The following is a 24,014-nucleotide window of genomic DNA, read 5'->3' on the forward strand; positions in this document are numbered from 1 at the left end:
ATGGTTTGCGGCTTCGGTACTTTGTAGTAGAAAGACATGCATACCCAATTAGATTTGTGGGGAATGTGTTACTTTTCCGAAAATATAGCTGTTTTGGGTGTGAACTTACTTTTTTCTACCTTTGCCCCCCCCAAAACGATCTGTAAATGTGTGTTTTGCAGTACCTGAAATGACAGAACATTACAAGGGGGGGGGTCTTCATTTAGGGCCCCTATATGCCATGTGCTTGGGTCACCTATATACATAGGCATCAAACTGTTCAGAGGACCCTAGGCTTTCATATTTGGGGTGATTTCTCTTGATACCTAAAAGTATGTGCTAATGGATGCTGCAGGGTAGATATTTGAGGTGATTTTTGAAATGTCACCAAAATCATCAATTTAGGAATGGGTTTGCGGCCTTGGTGCTTTGTGTGTGTGAAAGACATGCATACACAATTTGGAATTCGTGGCGAAGGCGTTCTTTTCCGAAAAATATATGGTTATTCTGGGGTGAAACTTACTGTTTTCTACTTTTTGCCCCCCCCAAAACGTGTAACATGTGTTGATTGTCAGTACCTGAAATGACAGAATATATGGGGTCTTCCTTTTGGGCCGCCTGTATGCCACGTGCTTGGGTACACCTATTACATATTGCGCATTTCAAACTGTTCAGAGGACCCTAGGCTTTCATATTTGGGTGATTTCTCTGATACCTAAAAGTATGTGGCAATACGATGCTGCAGGGTAGATATTTTTGAGGTGATTTTTGGAATGTCACAAAAATCACCAAATTAGGAATGGGTTTGCGGCTTGGTACTTTTGTAGTAAAAGACATGCCATGATCCCAATTTAGATTTGTGGGAATGTGTACTTTCCGAAAAATATATGGTTGTCTGGGTGAACTTACTTTTATTTCTACCTTGCCCCCCCAAAACTTATTATAAATGTGTTGATTTTCGCAGTACCTTGAAATGACAGAACATAACAAGGGGGAGTCTTCATTTAGGGCCCCTAATTGCCCACGTGCTGGGTACACCTATAACATATTGGGCATCAACTGTTCAGAGGACCCTAGGCTTTTCATATTTGGGGTGATTTCTCTTGAACCTAAAAGTATTGGCTAATACGAGCATGCCAGGCGAGATATTTTGAGGTGATTTTTTGAAATGTTCACCAAAACATCAAATTTAGAATGGTTTGCGCTGGGTACTTTGGTGTTAGAAAGACATGCCATACCCAATAGGTATTCGTGGGAATGTGTTCTTTCCGAAAAATATATGTTTTCTGGGGGGAAACTTCTGTTTCGTACTTTTGCCCCCCCCAAAACGATGTAAATGTGTGAAATTTTGTAGTACCTTGAAATGACAGATATATGGGGTCTTCCTTTGGGCCCCTGATGCCATGTGCTTGGGTACACACCTTATAATATTGGGCATCAAACTGTTTCAGAGGACCCTAGGCTTCATATTGGTGGTGATTTTCTCTTGATACCTAAAAGGTATGTGGCTAATACGATGCTGCAGGGTAGATATTTTGAGGTGATTTTTGGAAATGTCACCCAAATCACGCCAAATTAGGAATGATTGCTGCTGGTACTTGGCGTAGAAAGACATGCATTTACCAATTTGGATTTGTTGAATGTTGTACTCCGAAAATATTGGTTTTCGGGATGAACTTTACTGTTTATACTGTTTTGCCCCCCCCAATAACGATGTAAATAGTGTTGATTTTGCAGACCTGAAATGACAGACATATGGGGTCTTCCTTTTGTGGGCCCCTGTATGCCACGTGCTTGGTACACCTAAAACATATTGGGCAATTCAAACTGTTCAGAGGACCCTGGCTTTCAATTTGGGGATTTCTCTTGATACCTAAAAGTATGTGGGTTAAATACGATTGCTGCAGGGTTAGATATTTTGATGGGGATTTTGGAAATGTCACCAAAATCACCAAATTTAGGAATGATTTGCGGCTGGGTACTTTTGGCGTAGAAAGACATGATAACCTAATTTGGATTCGGTGGAATGGCAATGTACTTTTCGAAATATATGGTTTCTGGGTGAACTTACTGTTTTCTATTTTTGCCCCCCCCCCAAAAACGATGTTAAAATGTGTTGATTTGAGTACCTGAAATGACAGACTATATGGGGGTCTTCTCTTTTGGGGCCCCGTATGCCACGTGCTTGTGGTACACCTAATATGGCATCAACTGTTCAGAGGACCCTAGGCTTTCATATTTGGGTGATTTCTTGATACCTAAAAGTATGTGGCTAATACGATGCTGCCAGTGGTAGATATTTTGAGGTGATTTTTGGAAATGGTAACCAAATCACCAAATTTAGGAATGATTTGCGGCTGGTACTTTGGCGTAGAAAGACCATGCATACCAATTTGGATTTGTGGGAATGTGTACTTTCAAAAATATGCCGTTTTCTGGTGAACTTACTGTTTTCACTTTTTGCCCCCCCAAAAACAATGTAAATGTGTTGATTTTGCAGTACCTGAAATGACAGACTATATGCGGGTCTTCCTTTTGGGGCCCCTGTATTGCCACGTGCTTGGGCTACACCTTGATACGTATTGCATTCAACTGTTTCAGAGACCCCAGGCTTTTCTGATTTGGGGTGATTCTTGATGACCTAAAAAAAAAAAAAAAAATAAAATGTATGTGGGGTATACGATGCTGCAGGGTAGAATTTTGAGGTGATTTTTGGAAAGTGTCACCAAAATCACCAAATTTAGGAATAGTTTGCGCTTGGTACTTTGGCGTTAGAAAGACGATGCATACCCAATTTGGATTCAGGGAATGCGTACTTTCCAAAAATAATATGGTTTTTGGAGTGAACGTACTTTTCTATCTTTGCGCCCCCAAAAACGATGTAAAGTGTGATTTGCAATGTACCTGAAATGACAGACCATATGGGGTCTTGCTTCTGGGGCCCCTATATGCCACGTTGCTTTGGGTACACCTATATACTATTGGGCATCAAAACTGGTCAGAGGACCCTAGGCTTTCATATTTGGGGTGATTTTTATCTTGATACCTAAAGTATGAGGGAAATACGATGCTGCAGGGTAGAATTTTTAATGATTTTTGCACAATGTCACCAAAATCACCAGATTTAAGGATTGAATTTGCGGGGGCTGGTGCGTACTTTAGAGTACAAAGACATGCATACCCAATTTTAGATTCGGGCAAATGTGTACTTATCGAAAATAATGGTTTTCTGGGGGTAACTTACTTTTCTACATTTGGCCCCCCTCAAAACGATTAAATGTGTTGATTTGCAGACCGGAAATGAACAGGGACTTATAGGGGGGTCTTCCGTTTGGGGCCCCATAGCACGTGCTTGCGGTACACCTATACATAATTGGGCATCAAATGTTCAGAGGACCCTAGGCTTTCATCATTTGGTGGTTGATTTCTCTGATACCTAAAAGTATGTGGAAATACGATGCTGCAGGGTAGACATTTTTAAGTGATTTTTGGAAATGTCACCAATATCACCAATTGTAAGGAATGATTTGCGGCTTCGGTACGTTGGAGTTACAGAAGACATGCTACCCAATTTAGATTCGTGGGCCAATGATGGTACTTTCGAAGAATATATGGTCTTTCTGGGTGAACTTACTTGTTTCTACATTTGCCCCCCTCAAAACGATGTAATTGTTGATTTTGAAGTTATCTGAAATGACAGACCATATGGAGGTCTTCCTTTCAGGCCCCGATATGCCACTTGCTTGGGTTACACCTAACATATGGGCATCAAGTTCAGAGGACCCTAGGCTTCATATTGTGGGTGATTTCTCTTTGATACCTAAAGTATGTGGGTAATACGATGCTGCAGGGTAGAAATTTTTAGGTGATTTTTGGAAATGTCGCCAAAATCACCAAATTAGGAATGGTTTGCCGCTTGGTACTTTGGTGTAGAAAGACATGCATACCCAATTTGGATTCAGGGGAATGTGTACTTTCCGAAAATATATGGTTTTCTGGGTGAACGTACTTTTTTTCTACCTTTGCCGCCCCCAAAACTATGTAAATGTGTGATTTTGCAGTATCTGAAATGACAGAACAAACGGGGGGTCTGCTTTTGGGGCCCCCTATGCCATGTGCTGGGTACATCTATTCATATTGGGCATCAAACTGTTCCAGTGGACCCAGGATTTTATATTTGGGGTGTTTTACATTGATACCTAATGATGTGTGGGAGATATGTTGCTGTAGAGTGGAAGCTTTGAGGTCATTTTTCAAAAAATTCACCAATTTCTATAAAACATAACTTTAGGAAACAATTGCCAATTTGGTAGTTTGGAGTACAAAGATATTTCTACCCATTTTTGATTCACCAGAATCTGTTCTTTCTAGTAATGGGTAGTTTTCTAGGGTAAACCTACTGTTAGCGGAATGTTTGGCCTTGAAATCAAAAGTATGCCGTTTGGGGGAGCGTTGCTTTGGAAATTTGGTTGTGTACTGCTTGTAGATTTTGAGCTATACAAGTGAGAAATCTCCATAAAACTATATATATTTGGTATTGTCGCGTTCAGGAGACATAGACCTTTCTAAATCGGCTGTGTTCTCGTACATAAAATGAATGATGTTTCTGATATATGTGATTGTTCTTCGTGAAACATGATTTTTTTCATTTTATTTGACACATAGAATCCAATATTTTTTTTACAGAAGTAGAATTACACCAAAATTCTTGCATATTGTGAAAGTTCAGGTTGTCCTGAAAAAAACAATATATTGTTTTCCTGGGTTAACTAAAAGACCACCCCAGGAAAGGCCCTTAAAGTGAAAGAGTGCAAAATATCTAAAAACTGCTTGGCAGTAGATGTTCGCATCTAGGACAAAACGGCTGGCAGGGAAAGGGTTAAACTACATACTATTGTATATATAATGTTGACAACAAAGATCGCTGTGATTATCGTTCTGACCCATATGTCTTTTCTCATTAATAATCTATTCTCTTTAGCCTTATCCTCGGTTTGGTAGTATTCCATCCTAGTAAAATTTTATAACCTTAGAAAATTATATATGGCTTTGGTTTGGTATGAAAATCACTATTTTGTGTAGAAGTTGTAATTTACAAATTTTAAAGATTTTAATCTCAAATTATTAAATTTATACTCTATTTGTGAAGGTTCACTGACACAAGAGACCTTTGGTTTTTGATTTTCAATTTAATCCAAACCTTTATGTCTAAAAGTTGCTCTTTGCCAATAATCTAATAATTTCAATTAATCGAATATGCTCTGAATTTCCATGATTTATATATATTCTGTTGGGTGGAAAAAGGTGGAAATGCAATGAAGCTTAACTCAGTGGTTTTCAATAGAGCTCACCACTTATATATATAATATTTCTAAGGTTCTTTTTTCTATGAGCTTATTTCAATAACATTTTTGCCAATGTAAAAAAAAGTTTTTAAATTGTATTTGGTTGAGAACGGCACGGTTTTAAACTGCACTACAGCATTGAAATGGTTAAAGCAGTAGCAGTTAGAGAATGTTAAACACCTTGCTTGATTTAATGAGTGATGTCATTTCCTTAAGACTCCTTTTAAAAAGCCGTTAGAAGTTTCTGTGAACTTATGCCTATGACTATGTATCGTTTGGATACGAAACGCGTCAGGATGCCATGGTTTTAATGTATTTGAAATAAAGCTGAATTTTACTAATCACAAGAGGTTTCCGGAGTGCTCGCCGTCTTTCTTCATACTTCTAAGTGCACACCCCCTAATTACCATGTTTGTTTTACAAAATTTGGCAGGTTATGAAAGTTTGAAAATATTTCTCCTTATCTAAACTGTGTTTTTGTGTCTCAAAATTGTTACAAAGTATCTTATTTGCACCTGTTAGCTGTTCTGGGCTCTCTGCTAAAAGCCAATTAAGTGATAAACTTTGTTTCTTTTTCTGGCTGTTCAGTGCAGAGAAAAGTGCAGTGAGTACCACACCGAACATTGTTTTTCTGTTATTGTCTTTGCACTATTTTGCTACTGATCTTTCTGAGTGATTGCAGCTATCACCATATGTCTTAAAGGCTTTAAGCCCCCTTAACTACTCCTGCTTTTATGTGTATTCCCCTCTACCCCAGGACTAGTTCTAGAGATTTGGTTAACCAAAATATAATACTTTTCTTACTGGTGTTCTCTATGCCCAAAAGTTCTCCAAGCAGAAGTCTATTAAAGCACATAAAAGGAAGGAAGCATGCAACCTGAGGCACACAGATTGCTTTTGTTGGTTCCAGGGCCCTACATGTTTTATTAGTTTACTGCAATGACAACCACATAGGGCCCTTCTCTCAATGCTTGTGTGGTTTTCCTTGCACCCAACAAATAAAACATGTAGGGCCTTATTTGGCCTACCAAAGGGAATCTGTGTTTCAGTGTGCTGATTTGGTTAACTGAAAATCATATGTAAAATTCATGTTCAGTCATGGTTTTTGAGTTATTTAGCTTTTGATTCAGCAACTCTCCAGTTAGCAATTTCAGTAATCTGGCTGCTAGGGTACAAATTACCCTAACAACCATGCTTTGATTTGAATAAGAGACTGGAATATGAATGGGAGAGGGCTTGAATAGAAAGATGAGCAATAACAAGTAGTAATAACAATATATTTGTAGCCTTACAGAGCATTTGTTTTTAGATGTGGTCAGTGACCCCCATTTGAAAGCTGCAAAGAGTCAGAAGATGAAGGCAAATAATTCAAAAAACATACAAAAGAAAAATTGAAGGCCAGTTGAAAACTTTCTAAGAATTAGCCATTCTATAACATACTAAAAGTGTACATAAGCTGAATTCTTTAGCATCCAAAATACAGGCACAACTGCCTAAAGAAGGCTTAGGCAGTCAGGTACTTGTGTGCTCCCATATAGAATAAACAAAAATCCGACTCCCTATGCCTTGGACAGTAGTGTCTATATTTTAGGACTCAATCATAGGATATGGAAATCAAAGGGAAACAACAGAATACCTGAACAATAAAGCACTGATTAGCAGGTATTCTGTTGTTTGCTTTTGATTTCCATATCTTATGATTGAATCAATTCCAGTGGTGGTTTGACGGAACACCAGAGGGAATCAAGGCTTTCCAATAACACAATTTCTGTGAGTTATATTTTAGGACTGCTGATGTAGCACAGAAAAACACCCCTTCAGAAAACTACGCCACGTAACTAAGATATAAGGTTCTGGGATGAGCACTACTGAATTATATACATATCCAATTTTCTGTCAGTGTCACTGTAAGCACACAATACATGATGTTTTATAGTTAACCAAAACAAGATTTTCTATAGGGATCAGTGATTAAATTAAACCACTGATGGATAAAGGGTGTTGGTTTGATTGTTGACAAATGTTATTTCTTATTTTTAGCTGAGGAATATGTGAAATAAAAATGAAATATAAACATTTATGTCTTTCCTTCGACAGTCGGAACAAGCGAATCAGTATTTGTCAAAGTACAAAAAACTGCAGCATGAGTTGGATGATGCTCAGGAGCGAGCAGATATTGCTGAATCTCAAGTGAACAAGCTAAGGAGCAAAACAAGGGATGTGGCTGGAAAGGTAAAATACTATACATGATATACAGGGTGGCATAATAATAGCTTTGCTGAGGGCAAAATTTTCCCATCTTAGCATCCTCTGAGACTGCAAAAGGAGCTTGAAGGATTCTACAATGGGTAAATAAAATATCTCTAGCCACTATCTCAGGATGGGTGGACAAAAACGTCTATTTCCCATGTAGGAGTATACAAACAGAGCAGCACAATTCTAAATTTACCAATAAACCTTTTTTTCTGCTAATAGCTTTTTATCTCTCTGTACATTTCCGTGAGGAAGAATAAACAGTCCAAAGATGCATCTGGAAGCTTCTAAACTGGTTCATGTTACATGGAAATAAAAATCATTATCATAATCATCTGATTTTGCATTGCATTTTTTTATGACATTAAGGGGCACATTTACTAAGCTCTAGTGAAGGATTAGAAGTAAAAAACCTTCCCCATTACCCTCACACTTGAACTATCCAAACTTCCCAAACGAGAAACACATTGGCGTTTGAATGAAACCATCTTACACGATTCTGAAGCTTTCACACAGATAGAAGCCAAGCTCAAGGAATATTTTACCTTTAATGTTGGCTCGGTGGACTCCCCAGCTACCTTATGGGAGGCCCACAAAGCCACGATGAGGGGTCACTTTATTGCTTTAGCTTCCCACAAAAAGAGAAACCATGAGACTAACTATCGCTTACTTCATAGGCAGCTTCGGGACCTACAAACACAATATAACAACTCAGCTTCTGAGACCTTACTGAAGCAGCTTATCATTAAACGTAAAGAACTGTCGATACTTAAAAATAAACAAGCAGAGAAAGCCATTATCTGGACTCGACAACTCTTCTATGAAAAAGCTGACAAACAACATACATTACTAGCAAAAAAACTAAAGGATCAACAGGCCCAATCACGAATAACTTCTCTTAAACTCCCCTCAGGGGACTTGACATATGACCCAACACAGATTGGCTCCCAGTTTTACGAATATTATTGTAAGCTGTACAATCTACCTTCACCGTATCCAGACAGGGGTTTTCATCAAGAACAAATACTAGCCTTCCTTAGCACCCTCAACCTCCCTCAATTTTCTGAAGACGATCTAGATTTGTTAAACACCAATATCACCGTAGAGGAATTAATAACAGTACTCAAATCCATGCCAGCTGGGAAGTCACCGGGCCCTGATGGCTTACCGTATAAATATTACAAGTTATTTCAACACATACTTCTCCCCCATTTAGTGAAACTATATAATTATTATTTACAGGGCCATCCTATTCCCTCGACAGCCTTAACTTCATATATATCCTTGATACCAAAAGAAGGCAAAGACCCCACTCTGTGCTCTAACTACCGACCCATAGCTTTATTGAACACAGACTTAAAATTGTTCTCTAAAATATTAGCTAACCGACTAGCCCCTATGTTACCTAGACTAATCAGGAACGATCAAGTAGGCTTCATTTTAGGGCGGCAGGCGGGGGACAACACTAGGCGCACACTCGATCTGATAGAAATACTCCATAGAAAAGGTGAGCAATCCTTGATCCTAAGCCTAGATGCCGAAAAGGCATTTGATCGTCTCAATTGGAATTACCTACATTCCCTGCTAAGTCACCTTAAACTCTCAGGCCCCTTTCTGACAGCCATAGATGGCCTATATAGTTCTCCCTCCGCTTATCTTAAGCTGCCAGGCCACTCCCGTAAACCCATTCCCATCCTCAATGGGACAAGGCAGGGCTGCCCCCTTTCACCTTTGCTTTACGCATTAAGCATCGAACCGTTAGCGGCAGCCATACGCCTTCATCCTGATATTCAAGGGGTCTCCGTTGCAAACACTCAATACAAAATAGCCTTATTTGCTGATGACATATTGCTCACAATTGTAAACCCTCATGTTACCCTTCCGAATTTACATCAGCTACTTGAGAAATACGGTCGTCTCTCAGGTTATAAATTAAATGTTGACAAGACAGAGGCCCTCCCTTTACACATTCCACAACAGACTTTAGAAGCCTTAAAGGGTACTTTCCATTACAGATGGAAGGATGACTACATTTCCTACTTAGGAACTGCTATACCATCTGATTTAAGCCAACTATATAATCTGAATTTTAAACCTCTCATACGTCACACCAAGTCTCTCCTGGAAAAATGGTCCAAATTTACTATATCATGGTTGGGTAGAATATCGGCACTTAAAATGTCAATTCTCCCTAAATATTTGTATCTGTTTGAAACACTCCCAGTTTCAATTTCCCCAGCTACATTTAAGACTATTCAAGCTCAGCTACATAACTTTATTTGGGCTCGGAGAAGCCATAGGGTTGCTAAATCTGTGCTGATGGCATCAACCAAGATGGGGGGCCTGGGTACACCCAACTTGCAATGCTATTACGAGGCTGCACACCTGCGCCAATTACTGGCTTGGTCATGCTGGTCCCCTCATACGGTCTGGGGACAAATTGAGAGTGACATGTTACATAATTTTCACCTTAATGCTTATATTTGGGAACATTCCGGGTCCATTCGAATCCCTCCTTCAACCCTATCGGCAACACAATTTACATGCTCTCTATGGTGTAAACTTAGGGGCAAATATAATCTGAGCTCTACTAAGTCCATACTTACAACTTTCCTCCGCAATCCTAGGTTTCAACCGGGAATGGATCCTTCCTTTTGTGCTAAATGGGCTAATTTTAATTTTTTTGCAATACGTGATCTATTGAACCCACTTACCCATGAGATTTTACCGCTCCATGTGCTTCGGGACAAACTTTCTCAATCCCAACTCCCATTTTTTGAATACTTTCAGCTTAGGCACTATCTAGGCCCTTATGTTGCCTATATCAAACAGAATCCACTCACGCCTTTTGAAGTGCTGGCGGTTAATGGCCTCCCTCAACGAGGTCTAATTTCAAAAATATACCAGCTGCTCTCCCAGCCTCTGAACCCCGCACACCAGAGACATAAATATATGGATAAATGGGATCAAGCCTTGGCACGACCTATTACGGACGCAGAATGGACTCTGATTTGGGATAATGCTAGACGCATGGTATCTTGTGTTCGACAAAAGGAGAGTATATTCAAAATCCTGACATTTTGGTATTACACTCCAGATAAGTTGCACAAACTGTTTCCAGACCACTCTCCAACTTGCTGGAGAAACTGTGGGGCAATAGGCTCTCTTCTACATGTTTTTTGGGAATGCCCGCAAATACAGTCACTTTGGAATGAGGTTGCGGCGCTAGTAGCTACATTATTGGCTCGTCCCATCCCCCTTGACCCGGTCATTTTCTTGCTGGGTAAACCCATCCCTAAACTACGCAAAAGTGGTCAAGCTCTTGTGAACCAGGTTTTTACGGCCACTCGTATAGCACTTGCATCCAAATGGAAGGATCCCTTGCCCCCTACAATCACCGAAATAATTCGGAGAGTTAATAGCAACAGGACTTTTGAGTCAGGTATTGCCTTTGTTCAAAACAGAATGGACCAATATCTTAATACCTGGTCATTATGGGAGTTGAGAGGTTTTGCTACCCATTAATATATTGTCTACCTGAGATTTCTGTATATTTCTCTCCCCTTTGGCTTTCACATAATCTTTATATTCCAACTATTGTCTAACTATGCTAGCACAATTTTTGTGTTTTCCCTGCTTTGTGTTCCTTATGTTTATGGGTAACTCACCGAAGGAATAGGATGCCTAAGGAGGTTTAGCTAGGCCAGCCAGATTCCATCCAAGGCCTTACTTGTCCATTCCCCTCCGCAACCGCATTGCCCCATATGCTATATAACATCTGTTATGTCGAGAAACATGTTGTATATTTTATACATAAAATGTCAATTTTACACTGTGATTTACCCTTTGACAGAATTTACAATAAAAAATAAGTTACAAAAAAAAGAAGTAAAAAACCTTCGAATTTTGGAAAAAAATTTTTTTGGGTACTTCGACCATCGCATAGACTACTACGACCTTCGACTATGACTTTGAATCGAACAATTCGAACTAAAAATCGTTCGACTATTCGATAGCCAAAGTACTGTCTCTTTATAAAAAACTTAGACTACATACTTCTGTAGTTTAAACCTACCGAGGTACGATGTTAGCCTATGGGGACCTTCCCCATTACTTTTCTAAGATTTTTTTGATCGAAGGAAAATCCTTCGATCGATCGATTAAAATCCTTTGAATCGTTCGATTCAAAGGATTTCATTGTTCGCTCGAATGATTTTTCCTTTGATCGTTCGTTCGTAGGATTTGCGGTAAATCCTACAAATTTGATATTCGAATTCGTAGGATTTTACCTCGAGAGTCGAATTCGAGGGTTTATTAACCCTCGATATTCGACCCTTAGTAAATGTGCCCCTAATTGTTCAGCTTTTATTTTACTTCTGTGGCACAAAATACTCATAGACCTCCTAGTTTTAATTGTTGGTTATATTATATTATTGAAAGATAGTGGTCAGAAATGTTTTAATAGTAATGTAGATTTGTACAAAGAGATTAGATATGAGCAGAGAAATATTCTTGAATATTAATGCTGCAAATGTGAAACTTGGCGGTGCTCATTCATCAATACTGGGCAGTAAGCCATAGCAACCAATCAGTAATTAGCTTTTTTTTCAGACAGCTGCAGGTAGAGCATTGATGTATATATGATTTGTTGTTATGGGTTACTGCCCAGGTACAAATTTGCCCAATGTTGATAAATTAGTCTCTGCGGTATGATGGGTACAACCTAAAAGCTTTTAAGAGTTTAATCAATGTGCAGAAATAAGGAAATGATTGAAGCATATACAGGACCGGACTTGGGAGTAAAGTACAAAACATTTGCACGATTCGAATTTTTGCTCAATTTTATTGAGTTTTTTCCTAACCCAACTTTTTCTAGTTATTTAATTGATAAATGAGATTAAATTGCAGACAGAAGTTTGGTTAATCTTGGTTTAATAAAAATAAGAGATAAATTCAAGTTTTAGTAAACAACCCCCGTCCCCGTATTTCTGTCTTTCAGCTGTACTGTGGCTGTTCTGACTGCTACCAGATTGTTCATAAATTGTTAGTTTGTTTATGAAACACACAAGCCATACCTCCCAACTGTCCCTTTTTCGGAGGGACAGTCCCTCTTTTGACAGCTCAACCCGCAGTCCCTCATTTGTACTGGAAAGTCCCTCTTTTCTCTGCACTGAACAGCCAGAAAAAGAAACAAAGTTTCTCACTTAATTGGCTTTTAGCAGAGAGCCCAGAACAGCTAACAGGTGCAAATAAGATACTTTGTAACAATTTTGAGACCTGCCAAATTTTGTAAAACAAACATGGTAATTAGGGGGTATGGCCACAGAAAGGGGTGTGGTCAAAAAATTGCTGCGCTATGTGCGGAAAAAAATGTTTTTGTCCCTCTTTTTACTTCCAAAATGTTGGGAGGTATGCACAAGCCCTGTAAATCTTGAGTTATTAGTGTCCTATTGTGATCCTACAGACCTATGCAGGAGACTATTCTTTGTGTGTGTGACTCATACACAAGCACATATGTAGCTGAAGGGATTTTATAGCCTTCATGTCTTGTACCTTGTATGGGGCTGGATGCTTAGAATAGTGGCCTTCAAAGACTTTGTAACAGGCGATACAAAGTCACATGATGCAGTTCTGGATTCTGTTGTTAATAGCTGGGGGGCACTATAGACTGAAAGCAGACACTGATTGGGAGAGATGTATTTCTTATTAGCCTTATTTCCAATCACCACATCAGCTGTTGTCAGGGAAATGGGTGGTGGTGGTCCTTCCAGGTGTTTAGGCATGACACCAATAGTGGGTGTTCTTGGATGTTAAAAGAGATCAAGCCAGGGAGAATTAATTTATAAACTGCCCAACTGCAAGACATAATTTCCTTCTCTACAACAGAAAATATTCTTCTGTCTTCCTAAGGACAACTGCAAATAGTGTTTGCACACCACTAATTGTATTGGGACTGCCACCTTTGGCTTCAGCAATAGATGGACAAGAGATGGCAAGTTGACATTTAGGGGGCAGGCTGATGACATTGGTGATGAAACAGTGTTGGTGGGGCAAATTGGTGATGTATGGGGGTCTTGCCGTGTGGGGGCACTACTAGCTTGTCTATAATATTTGCTTGTCTCCGTCTACTGGCAGGAAGTGATGTCACAGAAGTGCCTAGTGCTAGCGTAGAACGAATGGTTGGCACAGTAGGCATGGCAACAAGAGGCATGGCAACAAGAGGCATGTGCCTGGGCCGCAGATCTTGGGGGGCGCCAGGCACTTTCCTCATATGCAGCCTACCCCTAGTCTGGCAAGTGTTACCACATTGAAAAGTGGACGCACTCAGTAAAGTCGAAGTTCTTTGCGCACGACCACGCACGCGCTCGCCTACGCGCCGTTGCGCACGGTTACGCTCAAATACGCACGTGCGTCCTCGGTTGTGCACGGTTACGCACAAATACGCACGTGCGTCCTCGGTTACGCACGCGCGTCCTCGGTTGCGCACGGTTACGCACAAATACGCACGTGCGTCCTCGGTTGCGCACGGTTACGCACGCGAGTCGTCGGTTGCACGCCTGTGCGCACAGCTGCATCGGGGACCGAAGTTGCCAGCTTGGTTGCCTCGGGCAACTGACAGATCTGGCCCGACACTTCATGCACCTATAGCCATTCTCATATTAAACGCACAGTTAAGTGAACATTTTCTAAAGTCCTGATCTGTTATTCATGTGATGTGTTAAATAAAACTACTTTCATAATATTGGCAAAAAATGTGATATGAAGGACAACGTATATTTCCATAGCAGTCACAAGTCAGACTGAGGAGCAACAATGTGAAATATGAATACAGAATAAAGGCAATTTTGTTTTGACCTAAACCACAAGATGATCTGTGTTACTTAGATCAGAAAGGCTGGGGCCTAAGCCTCTGCACAATAAACAAGAATTTAAGAAACATTTTAAAGAAAATTGTATTGCAGAACTGTCCCATTGATTTTAAGAGAGAACAATGGAGTGAATTTCACAGAGACCACAAGGCGGTTCGCTAAGTCTGATATGACAGTAATAAAATATACTGTAGATACATTTTTTGCACATAATAATAAAAACGAAACATTATAAATACACAAACTGGTGCTGTAACTGTTAGTAACTGAAATATAAAAAAAAAATGTTTTCTTCCAGTAATTTGGAGCGCCTCCGTAGTCCCATTCACATTATTTGCCTGCTCTGAGATTTAAAAACTATCTTTAGCCAAAAAAAATAAATTCTCTATATGAAAATGAGAGCAGAAACCAAAAAAAAACTGTTTTCCGCAGTAGTGAAAGTAACATGATTTTGAAAATGGATTTCACTGAAGATTTTAGATTTTTAAAAAGTTACTAGCAATCCATTAAAACAATATATTGGGTAGAATGAAAGTTGCAGACACTTTAAAACTGACACACAGGGCTAGGGATCCACTCTTATTCACTCCCTTTCACTCCTTTGTGTATCTGTACTGTTATTCATTTTTGGGAATGAATTTTTTGAATGGCACAGTTGTGGAAAAATATAGAAAAAATATGTCTAGAACAGCAAAGGTGTATATTGCCATTTTCATGGATATTTTTAAAATTTATGACAATGCTTTTTTCAAGATTATTTCAATGTTTTCTATATATTCTAAATTTCAATTTAGAACAATAGTAATCTTGGGGTGTGTTGCTCACTATACGTTTTACCTTCTAAAAATGCAACATCAAAGCATCCAAGTTAAAAATGTGCATCCAAGTAAAAAAACTGACAAATGGACTTAAAATGACCCATGTGCCATTACCCTTAAACAGTTACAGGTATACTAAAGGACAGATTTATGTGAGTTTGTGAGAAAATGTGAGTTTAGTGCATAATAAATAAAAACTCAACCAGGGTTTATTCATTCCTATGGGATTTTTAGAATTGTATGTATCAAGTATTAACTCATTATTTAATAACTACCGTTCTAAAACTCCCATAGGAATAAATAGAACGTGGGCAAGTTTTTATTTAATAAGCTCTAAACTCACACTTTGATAAATCTGCCCCTAAGAGTATTTAAAAAAATCCTAGCCTTATCATCGATCTCCACAACCTAATGTCTTGGTGTATGGAGGTGGATATAGTGGATTATTGGCAGTATAGCCACTCAGGGGGTTATTAATCAATGGTCGAGTTGTGTTTTTCCTGAAAAATTCTAGTTTCCAATGGTAGCTTCAGTAAAAACTACCCTCAAAAAAATGTATTATGCCCTGAAGCAATACTCCAGCTAAAACCTGTTGAGCTTATGTAGAAGTCAAAAGCAGAGGTCCCTTGAATCCTTTGAAGATGTTTTTAGCCTTTATGGTTTTCAGTTTCTTTTAGTTGGTTTGCGCTCCAAAACCCAATCAATTCTAGGTATTCAAGGTTTTTCCACCAGTAACTTAATCAAATTGAGTATTCCAGTTTTTCCCCCAATTGCATTCGAGTTCTTCATAAATAAGCAAACATTCAAGTTGTGAGTTTATTCGTGGTGGAAAAAAACCTCACAAACCTCACTCGACCTTTGATAAATAACCCCCTTAATCTTCCAGTACTTAATTGCTTGTAAGTGTGGTGGCCACGTTACCAATATAAAAGAGTGCTACATCTTGCCTTTCTAAACCTCCTGTGTGTCTTGGGCCTAGAAGTTTGACCAGTTGTATGGCTAAATATTGGAAGTTCTGATACACATTGCATTGTCATCCCCAGCATATAGGGTCCTTGGGATGACATGGATTAATGTTTTTAAATACTGCCAGCAGAGCTTGTAATTATTATTCCATTAAAGGACCAGTAACATCAAAAATGTAACCTGTGATTTGTATTTGGTGGAGAGAAGCAGGACACTCCTATTTGCTACTTTGAGGAGCTAAATGCACCCAGGCTGATGTCGTGCCTGTAAGTGGAGCTGCACAAAGGAATGGATAGGAGCAGATCAGTTTCTCTCTGCTTGCATACAAAATGCAGGCGGAGAGAAGAAGCAGGCATATGTCCAGTGTGCCCTTAGCCTAAGGCTCTGTTTGTGGTTTTTTTTGCAGGCTGAGAGAAGCAGATCCACTCTGGGCCCCAGCTCCATTGACATGCACTGCTTCCACTTGCATGCAGGCTCACGCAGCAGAGTGGAACCTGCCTGTATTTTATTGGCTTACCAGGTAAAATACCACCCAAGGCCAGGGCCGGTATTACAAATTTACCAGCAATGTAGTAGCCGGTAAATTTGTGTTACATTTAAAGGAGAAACAAACACTTTACCAAAAAAAAACCCTACCCCCCCACATAGACCCCCTCCCTCCTCCCCCCCAGCCTAGCTTCCCCCCTGGAAATGCCCGATTAATTGAGCGGCGATTGATTTCTCCTCCCTGGCTATCTGCTGCTGGATCCTTTAGCTGCCACTGTCCATGCTACTGCAGGTTTAAGAGAGAGAGAGAGGCTGTGTAAGTTTTGGATCGGGAGGCCAGCCTAATGTTTTCTTCACTGTCTCAACACTGTGCTTTCCTGTCCTGGGCAGCAGCAGGCTTGGCGCCGGCCTGTGTGAACTAAAAGGAGAAAGAGTCAGGCCATTGCGGAACGTGGGTGTAAAGTGCAGCGGCGCTTCCAGCATGGACTCTCTACGAATCGTGGCAACCGGCCGATCGTGAATAGCATGCCACAGAGGCATGTCAGGCAAGGCAGTGTTCATGACATTTGGCCTCCAAACCAGCAGATGCCTCCTTCCCTCACGTCTCACAGGCATTACTCCACTTCGTACAGCGGCACCTCTTCCTTCTCCATAGCCCTGGACTGCCCATATGTGAACTTGGTAAGCAGCCATTCCTCTAGCCCCTACATTAGTACCGCGCAGTCCCATCCCAACAGCTCCAGCCTCAGCCAGACCCGCTTAGAGGAGCCAGGTACAGTACTGTGTGTCTCTCTCTCTCTATATATGGAACAAACCTGGTGCCATTCACTAAGTCCTCTGCCTGCCCTGCTCCATGGGAAGCATAGTAAACAGCTGTTACTCAGCCCCAGAGATGCAACCAGCAGCACTAGCAAGCTTGCCCTAATCCGCAGAGAGTCTATGCTGGAAGCGCCGCTGCACTGTACACCACTATTCCACAGAGGCCCTACTCCTTCTCCTCTTACTTCACACAGGCCAACGCCAAGCCTGCTGCTGCCCAGGATGGATGGTCGCTCTGTCGCCTTTTGTCGCTTGTCTCTGTGTAGATGGATTTAATGCACTGCTGCGGGTAACAAGAATTTTATATCACCCACAGGTAATGAAAGCTGCACGGAAACTGGCTGTTTACTCGTTAGATTTAGGAGACCGTGACATTGTTTGGTCACAATCCAAATACCATTCTGTCACAATTTGTAGTCACACATGTGCCTTATAATGTGGAATCGCCTTACACTGGTCCATTCACAGTTCAAATTGGGCCTCTATCAGGGCTGCCACAGAGATCACAGGGCCTCATACTGGCGCCCCAGTTTTGTAACCCATTGACCACCTGTGCCCTGTCAGCTGCTTAATGCCATTTTTGTAGTGTTCTGTTCAGGCAAAAAAAAACTCCCTTTCAAACAGCAGGAAGCAAAAAGCAGCCAATGTGATCAGTGTCCCAGGAAACCGGGAAAGTCACTTTGGCCACCGCCGCAGCAGTGCACAACCGAGGGCGGACGTGCGCAACCACCCGCAATCAAGGACACACGTGCACAACCGATAACGCACATGCACAATTCAGAACGCACGTGCACCACAGCGCGCAACCTTGCGCAACGCACTTGATTTCAGACAGCGCGCACACTTCACTGAGGTAACGCTTGCCGGACTAGGGGTAGGCTGGATATGAGGTACGTGCCTGGAGCCTCCCAAGCTTTGCGCCCTAGGCACGTGTCTCTTCTGCCTACCCCTAGTCCGGCCCTGAACGTGATGTACACCTATCCCTAAAGGACTAGGATGTGTCACTTATGCCAACGGATAGGAAGTCATTTTTTTGCCAGAACTGCTAATTCTCCATTCACAAAGGCCACGGGATTATCAATCTAAACTGGCCACTTCACCTTCCAACACTTTTTTCAGTTCAGTTGGTTTGAGAAAGTTCACCAAAAATAAAAACTTTTTCCCAATTACTTTCTATTCTCTTATCTGTGATTGCTCCAATATTGAGGTGTAAATCAAAATGTTCACCTTTCTAAAGCAGCTCTGGGGGGTCGCCGACCCTGTAAACTGATTTAAATTGATACATTTAGTTGATATATTTCTTATCTTTCTCTCTGCTGAACCGAATCCCTGAGTTTCATTACAAGCAGCTGTTAGAATTGATACAATAGTTAGTAATACTCCAGAGATGCTGCTGAGAAATGTATCAACTAAATGTTGCAAATTTGTAACAGTTCAGAATCTGCACCTGAATTACTGAGCTGTCAGACTGACATAACCGAGACAGGAACATTTAACTTTAAACTTAGATTTTGTAAAAAGCAGTATTTGAAAAATGTCTTAATTTCTGGAGAACAATTTGAAAACAATGGAACTAAAAAAGTGTTTGGAAGCTGAACAACCCCTTTAATGACCCCCCCCCCTGCTTTAGAAAGACATAAGAAAGTGAAAAATTAAACTTAACACTTCAATATTAGCAAAACGGTCAAAAATAGAAAATCAAAAGTAATTGACAAAGTCACTTAAGTTTAGGAATAGACCTAAAGAACTGGGAAAAACCATGAATTACTGCTTTTTTATGACAAAGTTTTAATGTGGAAATTATTTAATTTTTTTTACACTTATTTATTTTTTAGATATCACTTCACTGCTGTATTAAAGGAAAACTATACCCCCAAAATGAATACTTAAGCAACAGATAGTTTATATCAAATTTAATGACATATTAAAGAATCTTACCAAACTGGAATATATATTTACATAACTATTGCCCTTTTACATCTCTTGCCTTGAACCACCATTTCGTGACTCTATCTGTGCTGCCTCAGAGATCACCTGACCAGAAATACTACAACACTTACTGTAACAGGAAGAAGTGAGGAAGCAAAAGGCAGAACTCTGTCTGTTAATTGGCTCATGTGACCTTACATGTGGTTTGTATGTGTGCACAGTGAATCTTACGATCTCAGGGGGCGGCCCTTATTTTTTAAAATGGCAATTTTCTAGTTATGATTACCCAATGGCACATACTACTAAAAAAAGTATATTATTATGATAATGGTTCATTTACATGAAGCAGGGTTTTACACATGAGCTGTTTTACTCAGTATCTTTTAATAGAGACCTACATTGTTTGGGGGGTATAGTTTTCCTTTAAGGGCTCTTAAGCGCACTTTAATTTGAAGTTGAACTCTCTACTAGCACATCTATAACAATGTCAGAGGACAGCAAAAGAGTGGAGGACGATGATCGCGGTCCTGGTGCTGCATATCAGGCATTTCTAATGATGGAAGATCTATTGGTCAAGTAAAAGTTACTCTGTTATGAAGAGGAGGTTCTCAGAAAGCAAAACATGAAACCACTTTCCAGGTAAGACAGAAACATTGAAAGTCGTGGGCTTGTTTATATATCTGTGTGCATGACTTGTAAGGTCTATAAACCATAGGACTCATGTTTATTTCTATACATGAAGGCCAAACCATTGTCCAGGGCCCTATATCCAGCCTTTGGTCAGGCCTTACTTTATCTCATGAAATGACTACAGACACATAGTAAAATGTGCATGCATCAGTCATTCCAAAATTTCCAGAATATGTAGGCCAGCAAATATAAGTGATCTTCAAGCTGGATCTGACATTGTCTCTCTCACTATTGATGTTGCTTATTTCTGCTAAGCTGCAGGGAGAGTCGCCTCCTTTAAAAAAATACAAAATAAATAAAGTCTATCACCATATGCCTTAAAGGCTTTAAACCCCCTTTACTACTCATGCTTTTATGTATATTCCCCTCTACCCCAGGGCTAGTTCTAGAGATTTGGTTAACCAAAATATAATACTTTTCGTACTGGTGCTCTCTATGACCAAAAGTCTCTACTTCTCGAAGCAGAAGTCTATTAAAGCACATAAAAGGAAGGAAGCATGCAACCCAAAGCACACAGATTGCTTTTGTTGGTTCCAGGGCCCTACATGTTTTATTAGTTTACTGCAATGACAACCACATAGGGCCCTTCTCTCAATGCTTGTGTGGTTTTCCTTGCACCCAACAAATAAAACATGTAGGGCCTTATTTGGCCTACCAAAGGGAATCGGTGTTTCAGTGTCCTATGTGCTGATTTGGTTAACCAAAAATCATTTGTAAAATTCATGTTCAATCATGGTTTTTGAGTTATTTAGCTTTTGATTCAGCAACTCTCCAGTTAGCTATTTCAGTCATCTGGCTGCTAAGGTCCAAATTACCCTAGCAACCATGCTTTGATTTGAATAAGAGGCTGGAATATGAATAGGAGTGGCCTGAATAGAAATATGAGCAATGACAAGTAGCAATAACAATATATTTGTGGCCTTACAGAGCAGGGCCAGGTAGGGCAGGGCCAGGCAGTCATGGTAATCCCATATAGAATAAACAAAAATCTGATTCCCTATGCCTTGGACAGTAGTGTCTTTTCAAATGTAATAGGTTTAATGGAGATTCTTCATTGAGAACTATTAGCTGCATAGTAGCAATAGATGAAAATGACATAAAATAAAATTAATATAAGTAAAAGTTTTGGTGGTGATTTCTTTATTTGTAAAAATAAAGAAATCACCTCCAAAATGTTATTGATGTTACAATTGAAAAGACAACTGGCCAGTGTCGGACTGGGACACCAGAGCCCCACCAAAAACCCTTAGACCAGGGGCCCATCCAAACACGTTTAGACGAGGGGCCCACTCTAAGTATTTTTTCTTCCTTTCCTTACTCAACCTCTATTCTTCTTTTTTTTACATACTATAAGCTATTATTCCATCTATTTAGCCTCTTTATGGCCATGAAATAAGCCAAATGTTTAGAAGCAGGAGGGCCCACCGGGAGTTTTCCTGGTATCCCAGTGGGCCAGTCCGACACTGCAACTGGCAACAGGAACACAATGCAACATTGTGTCCAGTGATTTCATGTGAGAAACACATGTGCTCTGTAGATTTTGTATTATTGTAATTTTTATTATTTGTAACTTGAGTACTACATGCTGTGTCCTATGTGATCCTACAGACCTATGCAGGAGACCATTCTTTGTGTAACAGGTGTGTGTGACTCATACAAAAGCACATATATGTAACTGAAGAGATTTTATAGTCCCCTTCATGTCTTGTACATAGTATGGGGCTGGATGCTTAGAAAGACTTTGTAACAGGTGATACAAAGTCACAGGCAGTTCTGGCTTCTGTTGTTAATAGCTGGGGGGCACTATAGACTGAAAGCAGACACTGATTGGGAGAGTTGTATTTCTTATTAGCCTTATTTCTAATCACCACATCAGCTGTTGTCAGGGAAATGGGTGGTGGTGGTCCTTCCAGGTGTTTAGGCATGACACCAATAGTGGGTGTTCTTGGATGTTGAAAGAGATCAAGCCAGGGAGAATTAATTTATAAACCGCCCAACTGCAAGACAGAATTTCCTTCTCTACAACAGAAAATATTCAGACTTTTGTCTTCATAAGGACACCTGAAAATAGTGTTTTGCACCACTAATTGCATTGGGACTGCCACCTTTGGCTTCAGCAATAGATGGACAAGAAATGGCAAGTTGACATTTAGGGGGCAGGCTGATGACATTGGTGATGAAACAGTGTTGGTGGGGCAAACTGGTGATGTATGGGGGTCTTGCCATGTGGGGGCATGTTTGAAGCTTATGGGAGTAGGACTGTGACATCAGAAGTAAGTATTGACTAAAATTTTGTTTGGATTTCACATTGCATAAAACTGAACAAACTGGACAGGTGGCAACTATGAAATGTATGAACTTGATTGGTGCCCCAGAAAACCCGGACTGCCACTTCAGCCCCCGTCGACGCTTCTGCGCAACCGAGCACAATCAAGGACGCACATGCGCAAGCGCGCGCAATCAAGGACGCACATGCGCAACCTTGCTCAAAGCACTTGATTTCGGACAACGCACCCACTTCACTGAGCTAGAGCTTGCAGGACTAGGGGTAGGCTGGATATGAGGTACGTGCCTGGAGTCTCCCAAGCTTTGCTCCCTGGGCACATGCCTCTTCTGCCTACCCCCAGTCCGGCCCTGAGTGTGATGTACCCCTATCCCTAAAGGACTAGGATGTGTCACTTATGCCAACGGATAGGAAATCATTTTTCTGCCTGAACTGCTAATTTTGATACATTTCGACACATTTAGTTAATACATTTCTTATCTTTGTCTCTGCTGAGCAGAATCTCTGGGTTTCATTACAGGCAGCTGTTGGAGTTGATACAATAGTTGCTAATACTCCAGAAATGCTGCTGAGAAATGTATCAACTACATGTTGCAAAATTGGAACAGTTTAGAGTTTTATTAGTTTACTGCAGTGTCAACCATATAGGGCCCTTCTCTCAATGCTTGTGTGGTTTTCCTTGCACCCAACAAATAAAACATGTCTATTTCCCATGTAGGAGTATACAAGTAGAGCTGCACAATTCTAAATTTACCAACAAACCTTTTTTTCTGCTAATAGCTTTTTATCTCTCTGTACAGGTCCGTGAGGAAGAATAAACAGTCCAAAGATGCATCTGAAAGCTTCTAAACGCTGCACTGGTTCATGTTACATGGAAATAAAAAGAATTAAATATTAATGAAAATCATGTGATTTTGCATTGCATTTTTTATGACATTAATTGTTCAGCTTTTATTTTACTTCTGTGGAACAAAATACTGATTGACCTCCTAGTTGTTGATTAGAAAAAAGCTCATTTTAATTGTTGGTTATATTATTGAAAGATAGTGATCATAAATGTTTTAATAGTAATGTAGATTTGTACAAAGAGATTAGATATGAGCAGAGAAATATTCTTGAATATTAATGTTGCAAATGTGAAACTTGGCGGGGCTCATTCATCAATACTGGGCAATGAGCCATAGCAACCAAACAGTAATTAGATTTTTTTTCAGCCAGCTACAGGTAGAGCATTGATGTATATATGATTGGTCGCTATGGGTTACTGCCCAGGTACAAATTTTCCCAATGTCACCAGTATGATGGGTGCAACCTAAAAGCTCTTAAGAGTTGTGCAGAAATAAGGAAATGATTGAAACATATAAAGTGCTGGACTGGGCTGGCCGGAAACCAGGAGAAAAACTGGGTGGGTGGGTGGGTGCTGGGTGGGTGGGCCCAGGCCCTCATGGACCCCCGCCTATCCTACTAGAGCATATGACCAAAAATAAACAAAATGGTCTCCTTTTTCTTTTTTTTACATTCTATTGAGGGGGGAGGGGATCTGATCCTACCTGTCATATGGGACAGTAAGAATTTA

General features: G+C 40.2%; 1 long non-coding RNA gene across 2 annotated transcripts; it reads left to right on the forward strand.

Moving 5' to 3' along the window:
• Positions 1 to 7,052: 7,052 nt before the first annotated feature.
• Positions 7,053 to 23,345, forward strand: LOC121400015. 2 transcript variants are annotated; one of them, XR_005965477.1, is made up of 4 exons: positions 14,110 to 14,247; positions 16,637 to 16,750; positions 19,936 to 20,103; positions 23,239 to 23,345. It is a non-coding gene; the product is annotated as an uncharacterized LOC121400015 (long non-coding RNA). The 2 variants fall into 2 exon arrangements; XR_005965478.1 differs by lacking the exons at positions 14,110 to 14,247; positions 16,637 to 16,750 and adding an exon at positions 7,053 to 7,556.
• Positions 23,346 to 24,014: the final 669 nt, after the last annotated feature.

The sequence above is a fragment of the Xenopus laevis genome, chromosome 2L, assembly GCF_017654675.1.
Source record: "Xenopus laevis strain J_2021 chromosome 2L, Xenopus_laevis_v10.1, whole genome shotgun sequence".
NCBI lineage: Eukaryota > Metazoa > Chordata > Amphibia > Anura > Pipidae > Xenopus > Xenopus laevis.